At 45.3% G+C, this 8,589-nt stretch overlaps 1 long non-coding RNA gene across 1 annotated transcript; it reads left to right on the top strand.

Annotated features, from left to right (window-relative positions):
- Positions 1-387: 387 nt before the first annotated feature.
- LOC141549543 (uncharacterized) lies at positions 388-7,608 on the top strand. Its single transcript, XR_012484378.1, has 3 exons — positions 388-581; positions 2,210-2,366; positions 4,350-7,608. It is a non-coding gene; the product is annotated as an uncharacterized LOC141549543 (long non-coding RNA).
- Positions 7,609-8,589: the final 981 nt, after the last annotated feature.

Below are 8,589 nucleotides of genomic sequence, written 5' to 3'. Positions count from 1 at the left end.
TTGGGGCAGGAAGTTCTCACACAACCAGGACATTCCTCTGGGGCCAAGACTTTTATCTAATCTTAAAATGGTTTACAGATGTCTGGGTGAGGGGCCCTGGCATTTCTGTATAGAAGTTATCTTTATTTAAGCCTTGCTTTGCCTTTTTACTCACTTTTTTAAAAAAGCCCTGGGAGTCTGCTGTAAGGATCCATTAGGTCAGGCAAGCGCAGTCAGGATGAAAAGCAGGCCCATGGCCTGGACATGACAAGTTATAGTACATAGGGAATTCCTTCGTGGGTGGGACCTCCATCCACAGTGGGAATCCTAAACACTCTGAAATCACGTCAAGAACAGAAAGTTATCTCCTTCTTCTATTGGCTTATGCCTATGACTTCATGGACCTGATATAAGCTCAGTGGAGGAAGGGCCCAACCCTGTTCACTTGGAGCTTGGCCTTGGGGAGAGTCACTAAGAGAGTGCAAATAATCATAGAGTGAGATGTAAACCATGTGAATAAAGTCTAAGTTTGTGCTCTGTTGTGCTCAAACTGTGCCCATATGAAATACCAGCCAGAGAATTTCTGAAGGCCTCAGGAAGAGGTAAGATTGATATTAATATTTACCAGATATTTCTCTGATGCCCTGGGAATTGGGAGAGATTGGTGGTAAAAAAAAATGCAATGATAGCACTTTGCAGTCTACCTTCAGGGCAAGGAGGTTCTCAGCTTCCTCTACAGAACAGGGGCAGATGGACAGTAGCTGTTTTGTGAACAGGATGTGAAAAGCAGCCAAGGTGCATAAGTGTGACTGCCCTGGGCAGAGTCCTGCAGTGTAGAATGCGGCTGCACAGCTATACTAAGACTATGCTTAGTCACTTATAGTGCTGGGTGGATATAGCCAGATCCTGTTAGATTCTGATGTTTTTTTTTGGAGTACCTTTGGCTTTAATTTCTCTGCAGATCTACTGCTTTGCAACCAAAGCAGAGCAGCCAACTTGTGGTAGAGTCTTCTCTGCAAATTCTTCATCTACAGAGACCGCACCCCACCCCTGGTCTGCTCAGCATGGGTAGCCTCTGTTTTCTGCTTCCCTGCCTCCTCCCATCTAATCAACACAAACCTTTTCTGGTGATTTTCCAGATTATCTTTGGCTGGTAATTTGTTGTACTCCCAATATTTGAGTATTCTACCAGTAAAGCACTATTTTAGAGGCTGAATTTAGTAATTAGGAGTGAAGGTAGAAGGGAGCTCAGAATGAAGCGTGTGTTCTCCCCACCATCTTGGCTCTTAACCTTCTGTTTCTGTTTCTCATTGTCTCTCCTCACAAAAACCTTAGTTGTTTCTCCTAGAAGGTGCCCCAAGGGTTTCCCGTTCCTATCTTCTGTAGTTTCTTACTAATGTCTGGCCTGGCACTGGTGACAAAATGGATTTTTAACATACTTTCAGTGTCAGGATCTTGGGGGTTTAGCCCTGAGAATTTTCTAATGCTGTCAGTTTTTCTAAGATTTCTGAGAGTGACTCCTCTTTTCCCTGCATAATTTCAAAAGCCTTTTTCAAATTTTGTGGCTTAAGGCAGAATTTTTAATTCCCATAATAAATAATTCCCTCAAATCTTGCATGTGTTGCCTATGGACATGATTATTATTATCCCAATCTGGGTTTTGCAAGGGAAACTTCTGTTTAACTGGCCCCATCTCAGTGTTAGGTGGGTGTTGCCATTCCCATTCCATCATAGCTGCCCATAGTCCAGTGCCCTTTCTTCCTGAGCGAACAACATATTCATAATGTGCAATGGTGTCAGGAACCTTCCCCAACCTTTCCCCTTGCTCTTCCCCCCTCTTGAACAAACCCAGGTCACCACGGCCCTGAGGCTAATGATTTCTGAGAAATGTCAAGACATACAGTTCCCAGAACTGATATGGAACAGACAAAACCACATTGTTCCACCCCGCCCTTGGGCCCCTAACCGTCTCATGATCTGCACCTGGTAAACGTTACAAAAATATTTGTCTCATCTATCATGATTACCCAATCTTTATGCATATGTGGCATTGCGGTTTTCTGCCTATATATTCTGTAACTGTAAGCTCAATAAATGAGACATGCTTCACCTTCGCTTTGAGTAGTCTCCTCTCTCTCTCTCTCTTGATCCTGTTCCCGGGCTTTCTTAGCCCCCGCAGGCTTTTGCCTTAATTTCGGTCTATGTCCTTCTCTTTTGACCCACGTTGAAGACCTGCTGGACAGGTCAACTGGCGCCCAACGTGGGGCTCGAAAACAGGGACTTTGACCCGACAGAACGCTCCCCCCGCCCGTCCGGACCCCCAGAGACGATTTCGCTCCCCCAGGCCGCTGGCGTTACGGAGCTCCGTGAAACGAAAGTAAAAAGAGGTAAGTGTTCGCGTCTGTCGATATCATGGGATCTAAGTTGAGTAAGGAAGAAAATTTTGTTAAGAGATCTTAAAGAAAATTCCATGATTATTCTTTCCTAGTCTTTGCTTGGGAAGGAATCCTTGTCTCAACATTTGCTCCGTGACAATAGAATTGGGGCTACACATGATGATGCCCATTTGAGATAAAATATCTCTACCCCAAAGGTTGATGGGGAGGTTAGGAACTATAAAGGGGCGTACTATGCCCTTGTTTCCTTCTGCATCCTCCCATATCAGCATTTGTGTAGATTCCATAGTCTCCTGAGTCTGTCCTATGCCTTGGAGGTGTGTGAGAGATGGTTGCAGGGGCCAAGAGTTGGGCCATTGGGAGGCGGAAATGATTGTGGCATCAGCCCCTGAGTCAATTAGTCCCGTAAAGGATTTGCCTTGTAGTTTTAGTTTCAAGGTGGGCCTCTTATCCCATACTTGTATCAGAGATTCTACAAGAAGGAAGGACCCTCTCCATAAAAATTTTTGGGAAAGATCCCGACCATATTGTCTGCCCATACACCAGCACAGAACTGGCTCAACTCCAACAAAGGAGTGACGCTTGGGCTATTGCCACTATTTCTTATCAAGGGACATTGAACAACCAATACCCTCCAGATAAACTTATTAAGTTCCTTACAGAAAATTCAGTTACCTTTCCACGTATAACCAAGACTAGCCCTATAAAAAAGGCTCATCTAATATTTACTGACGGCTCTTCATCAGGGACAGCTGCAGTCACAATAGACTCAAAACTCACTTCCTTTCACACGCCTTATGCATCTGCTCAACTTGTAGAATTAGCCGCTATCCTCTGGGTATTCAGGAATATCCCCGGTCCCATGAACATTTATACTGATAGTGCATACATTGCCAATTCTGTTCCACTGCTTGAAACTGTTCCTTATATCAAGCCCTCTACTAATGCTTCCCCTATATTTGCTCAACTACAAAATCTGATTCAGGAAAGAAGTCACCCCTTCTTTATTTGCCACATCCGTGCACACACTGACCTTCCTGGTCCCCTGACAGAAGGAAATACGAAAGTAGATCTGGCCACCAAACAAGCTCTCTTAGCTACAAGTGAATTAGCCTCTCCTGTTGACCTAGCCACTGAGGCGCACAAGATGCACCACTTAAATGCTCACACCCTACGACTCCTATATAAGATCACAAAAGATCAAGCAAGACAGATAGTTAAACAATGCCCTGGCTGTTTAGTACACTTACCTGAACCACATTTAGGAGTCAATCCACGGGGACTGATACCTGGAGAGCTTTGGCAAATGGATGTCACCCATCTTCCATCGTTTGGTAAAATAAAATACATCCATGTGTCCATTGACACTTTCAGTGGGTTCCTTTGCGCCTCCCTTCAAACTGGAGAAGCCACTAAGCATGTTATCAGCCATGTTGTGGCCACCCTGGCTATGGCACCAAAGCCTAAAATTTTTAAAACAGATAACGGCCCTGGATACACCAGCTCCTCATTCAAACAGTTCTGTGCACACATGGGTATTAAACATATCACTGGCATCCCTTATAACCCCCAAGGACAGGGTATAGTGGAAAGAGCACATCAGACTCTAAAGAGAATGATTAATAAACTACAATCAGGCCCTGAATTACTATACTCACGAGCTGGCAACCAGAAGACCGTCCTTAATCATGCGCTTTTTGTGCTCTACTTCCTAACGTTGGATGATAACGGGAAGTCAGCAGCAGACCGTCTCTGGCACCCCTCTACATCTGATACTTATGCTCAGGTCAAATGGAGAGATCCACTCACCAACAAGTGGTATGGTCCTGACCCTGTTCTAATTTGGGGAAAAGGACACGCATGTGTTTATGACTCCCAGGCCCAGAATGCCAGATGGCTCCCTGAGCGCCTGGTCAAACCCTTTCAACCACCCAGGGAAAAACCCTGAGAAAAGCCCCTTCTGCTTTCTTACAGGTACAGATAGGCCAAGGAGCCTGAGAAGCTTTATTCCCTGACCCCGGACCACCATCCCAACACTCAGCAACTCCAGAGGCCCAACGCAGGGGTAATGTATTTTTCTCCCCTTCTTATTGCAGCTGTTGTCATCATAATAGCGCTTATTCTCCTTATTAGCTTCTGCTGCTGTTGTCCAAACACATCAATTCCCTGCCCTGCTTAGTATATTAGTTTACCGCTATGCAACTCATTTTTTTAATCCTCCTTCTAGTGACCCCCTCAGCGCTACCCTCTCCCTACCAACTACTCAACTATACTTGGGTAGTGCAAAATTCCTGGGGAGACGTGGTATGGAGTACCTCACAAATCTCCACCTCTGATTGGTGGCCCACTCTATACCCGGACCTTTGTAAATTGGCTCTAGGGGCACCTCACCCATGGGACCTAGAAGATTATCATAACCAAAATGCTCCCCCTACCAGAGATGCCTGGAGTCCCGAAGCCACAACCGCCCTGGGAGAGGCTGGCGGTTGTGGAGCACATGACAGACGAAGTATGTTAAGGACTGTCTCCTTTTATGTCTGTCCCGGGACCCATAGAGATCGTTCCTTGACATACAAGTGTGGCGGTCCTACTGAATTCTTTTGTCGATCGTGGGGCTGTGAGACAACCGGAGACGCCTACTGGCACCCCTCCTCCTCATGGGATTACATTACAGTCGCAGCCAATTATACACATCATAGGGTAGACTCAAAAGGCTGGAGAAAAATACCAGCATGCCAACACTCATGGTGCCACCCCCTTAGAGTCAGTTTCACTGATGCAGGAAAAAAGTATACCTCCTGGGGAAGAGGAGTAACCTGGGGGTTGAGATTATATAAGATACGCTATGATGATGGACTTCTATTTACTATTAAACTCCTTAAGACCCCCCCTATCATCACTGCTCCTATAGCCATAGGCCCCAATGTAGAAATGAGACCAAACAGGATTCCAAATAACCCTAACAACCCTGCCCGTAGGCTGCCACTTACGACGTCCTCCCCTCCTCCTACGGACTTGACCCCTTTGTTCCGTCCCACTATGCTTTTGGGACCATCCCCTCCAACCTCCATGGTACTCAACATTATCAATGCTTCCATACAAACTGTTCATTCCCTTAATCTGTCTTCCTTCGAAGAATGCTGGGTATGCTATTCCTCCGTTCCCCCCTTTTATGAAGGTCTAGCACATTTTGGGAACCTTACTTATACTAATGACACCTCCTCACTAAGATGGGGTGCAGAAGAAAACCAAGGACTGACCCTTAGCAAAATTACAGGTTTGGGTACCTGCATCCTTGGGCCCAGTATGCTCCCCCCTTTGCCACTTGTGGATATTTGTAATAATACTATAATTGTCTCTCCTCAGTCCTCCTATGCTGCCGCCCCCAAGGGCTCTTACTTTGCTTGCTCTTCTGGCCTCACCACTTTTATTGTTACTTCTACCTTCCTCACCACTCAGGATTACTGTGTAATGGTTGCCCTATTCCCTCACGTTACTATCCATCAAGTGGATGACTTCCTTAATATTTGGCAGAGGGCAGGCACAGAAAAAGTCAGAAATAAAAGAGAGCCCTTAACTGCACTGACCCTGACTGTTCTCCTGGGACTAGGAGTTGCAGGTGCGGGAACAGGTATTGCCTCTCTCATCCAAAACGAAAGACAAATTACCCAACTTAGTGTTACTATTGACAAAGACCTGCAAGAATTGCAGACTGGATTGCAACATCTTACTGAATCTGTTGCCTCATTAGCTGAAGTTGTTCTACAAAATAGACGAGGACTTGACCTCCTTTTCCTACAGCAGGGAGGCCTATGTGCAGCCCTAAAAGAAGAATGCTGCTTTTACTCCGATAAATTAGGCCTTGTAGAAAATAGCTTACAGAAGGTTAGGGATAGCCTAGAAAAAAGAAAGAAAGAGAGGGAACAACAAGAATCCTGGTACCAAAATTGGTTTTCTACCTCTCCTTGGCTTTCCACCCTTCTCGGGCCTATTATAGGTCTCCTTCTACTCATCTCTTTTGGCCCCTGGGCCTTTAATAAACTAACATCTTTTGTAAAAACCCAAGTAGATACAGCAATTAGCAGGAAAAATCACATATATTACCATCGCATACAAGACCAAGAAGAAGGCAAAGCTGAAAACATCGAACCCCTGCATTTTAATGACCACCTCTTGAAGAAATCCAGACTTCGGCGGGCAGCAGAAAGAATTCGAAAACTTTGCCCCTGTTTTCAAAAAAACTGATAATTGTTCACCCTACTATAACTATAATTGTTCACCCTACTATAACTCCCTTATACATGCACAGTTTGCTTTGTAATACCATTTCATATCCCTTCTACAGAGACATATTGTATCTCTCTGATATTAGGACCTTGTGTTATGCTATCAATTGTATTCCTAAGAATTGTAATTCATGAATTGATACTGCAGGTGCATTGGCACTCGAAACTACTTTTTAATATTCTAAGAGTACTTCATGTATTGCTTTGAGATGATTCTTTGTTTTTGGTTAAGCCTGATGCTTTTAAGAAATCACCCTCCCCTTACCCCTCTTTCCCTGTACCCCTCATGGATCCTGACAATCTGTTCCTTGCCATTTTTATGAAAAACTTTGACCTCTGCAATATGCAACCCGGGTATCTTTGGGAAAGGTTTAAAAATGAGCCACGGCTATAAGACCATTGTGATGCCATGACGGGCAACCTTGAGTGATCGATCTATCCATCTGAGACAGGGGTTGGCGTGGCAATCCCACGGGTGGTATGGACAATCCCAATGACCTAAGACAGCGTCCAATGGCCAGCTACCTCCAGGCTGTACTGCGTGAGTGTTAAGACACCTGCACCAGCCATTACACTCCCGGTATTGCTGGAAATGGGTCACGAGGCCTGAGTGCCTCATTATTAAAGAAAAATGGGGGACATGTCAGGAACCTTCCCCAACCTTTCCCTTGCTCTTCCCCCCTCTTGAACAAACCCAGGTCACCACGGCCCTGAGGCTAATGATTTCTGAGAAATGTCAAGACATACAGTTCCCAGAACTGATATGGAACAGACAAAACCACATTGTTCCACCCCGCCCTTGGGCCCCTAACCGTCTCATGATCTGCACCTGGTAAACGTTACAAAAATATTTGTCTCATCTATCATGATTACCCAATCTTTATGCATATGTGGCATTGCGGTTTTCTGCCTATATATTCTGTAACTGTAAGCTCAATAAACGAGACATGCTTCACCTTCGCTTTGAGTAGTCTCCTCTCTCTCTCTCTCTCTCTCTCTCTCTCTCTCTCTCGATCCTGTTCCCGGGCTTTCTTAGCCCCCGCAGGCTTTTGCCTTAATTTCGGTCTATGTCCTTCTCTTTTGACCCACGTTGAAGACCTGCTGGACAGGTCACAATGGTTCATTCCAGGAGTAAAGGCTAGGTCCCCAAAACTGATCTAATTGTTCAGACACCCCAATAGTGTCCTCCATCGGGTCTTCAGGTTTTTCTTAAGATTCCTGACCTCTGTTCTGGTCACCGAGACATTAACAACATATCCAACTTGACCCATCCCTACTGGAACTTCTCAAAGAGGGTACATGTTCAGTCCTCTGCTGGCACCACCTGGTGTGGAGGCAGCACATAAGGTGGTAGAAAGGCAAGAAGAAGGTCCCAGGGGTGTGGTGGAGCCAGTTCCTATTCTTTCCTTTTCATCTTTGTTTGAGATAGAAATTGTTGGGCCCCTATTCCTGTACATAATTTCCTCTGGGTTTGGGGGTCCTTCTCATTAACATATAAATTCAGCTATTGGCACATCCAATCCTCGGAGGAGCTGTATTTAGGCCATATTGCCCCTCCACAAATATTTTTGTCACTCCATACAAAACAACAATATTTGATCATCACGTTCTTGTCTTTTCCGTTACATTTTGGCAATTCCCAATTCTGTAACCAGTTACCTGAAGGACTATCCACTGGTATATTCGGCTTCTTTTCTTGTGTTTGGGGCTTGGACTGCTTTTTCCCCAGGCACCTCTGAGTGCAGGACTCAAGAAATTTTTCTAGCCTTTGCTAGATTGCAAATGGGGATCGCCCCATGAGCAGTCATTTGGTAGTGTTCTTAGGGAGTCCTTTCCTTTGATGGCCACAGTCCACCCAATTTAGATTGGGAGCTCTCCCCAGTCTCCCCCACTTAAGACTCCTGAAATTGACTCCCCCAAACCTTCCT

This window comes from Sminthopsis crassicaudata, chromosome 1, assembly GCF_048593235.1.
Source record: "Sminthopsis crassicaudata isolate SCR6 chromosome 1, ASM4859323v1, whole genome shotgun sequence".
In the NCBI taxonomy this organism is placed as follows: domain Eukaryota; kingdom Metazoa; phylum Chordata; class Mammalia; order Dasyuromorphia; family Dasyuridae; genus Sminthopsis; species Sminthopsis crassicaudata.
This window is presented reverse-complemented; position numbering and strand designations above follow the sequence as displayed.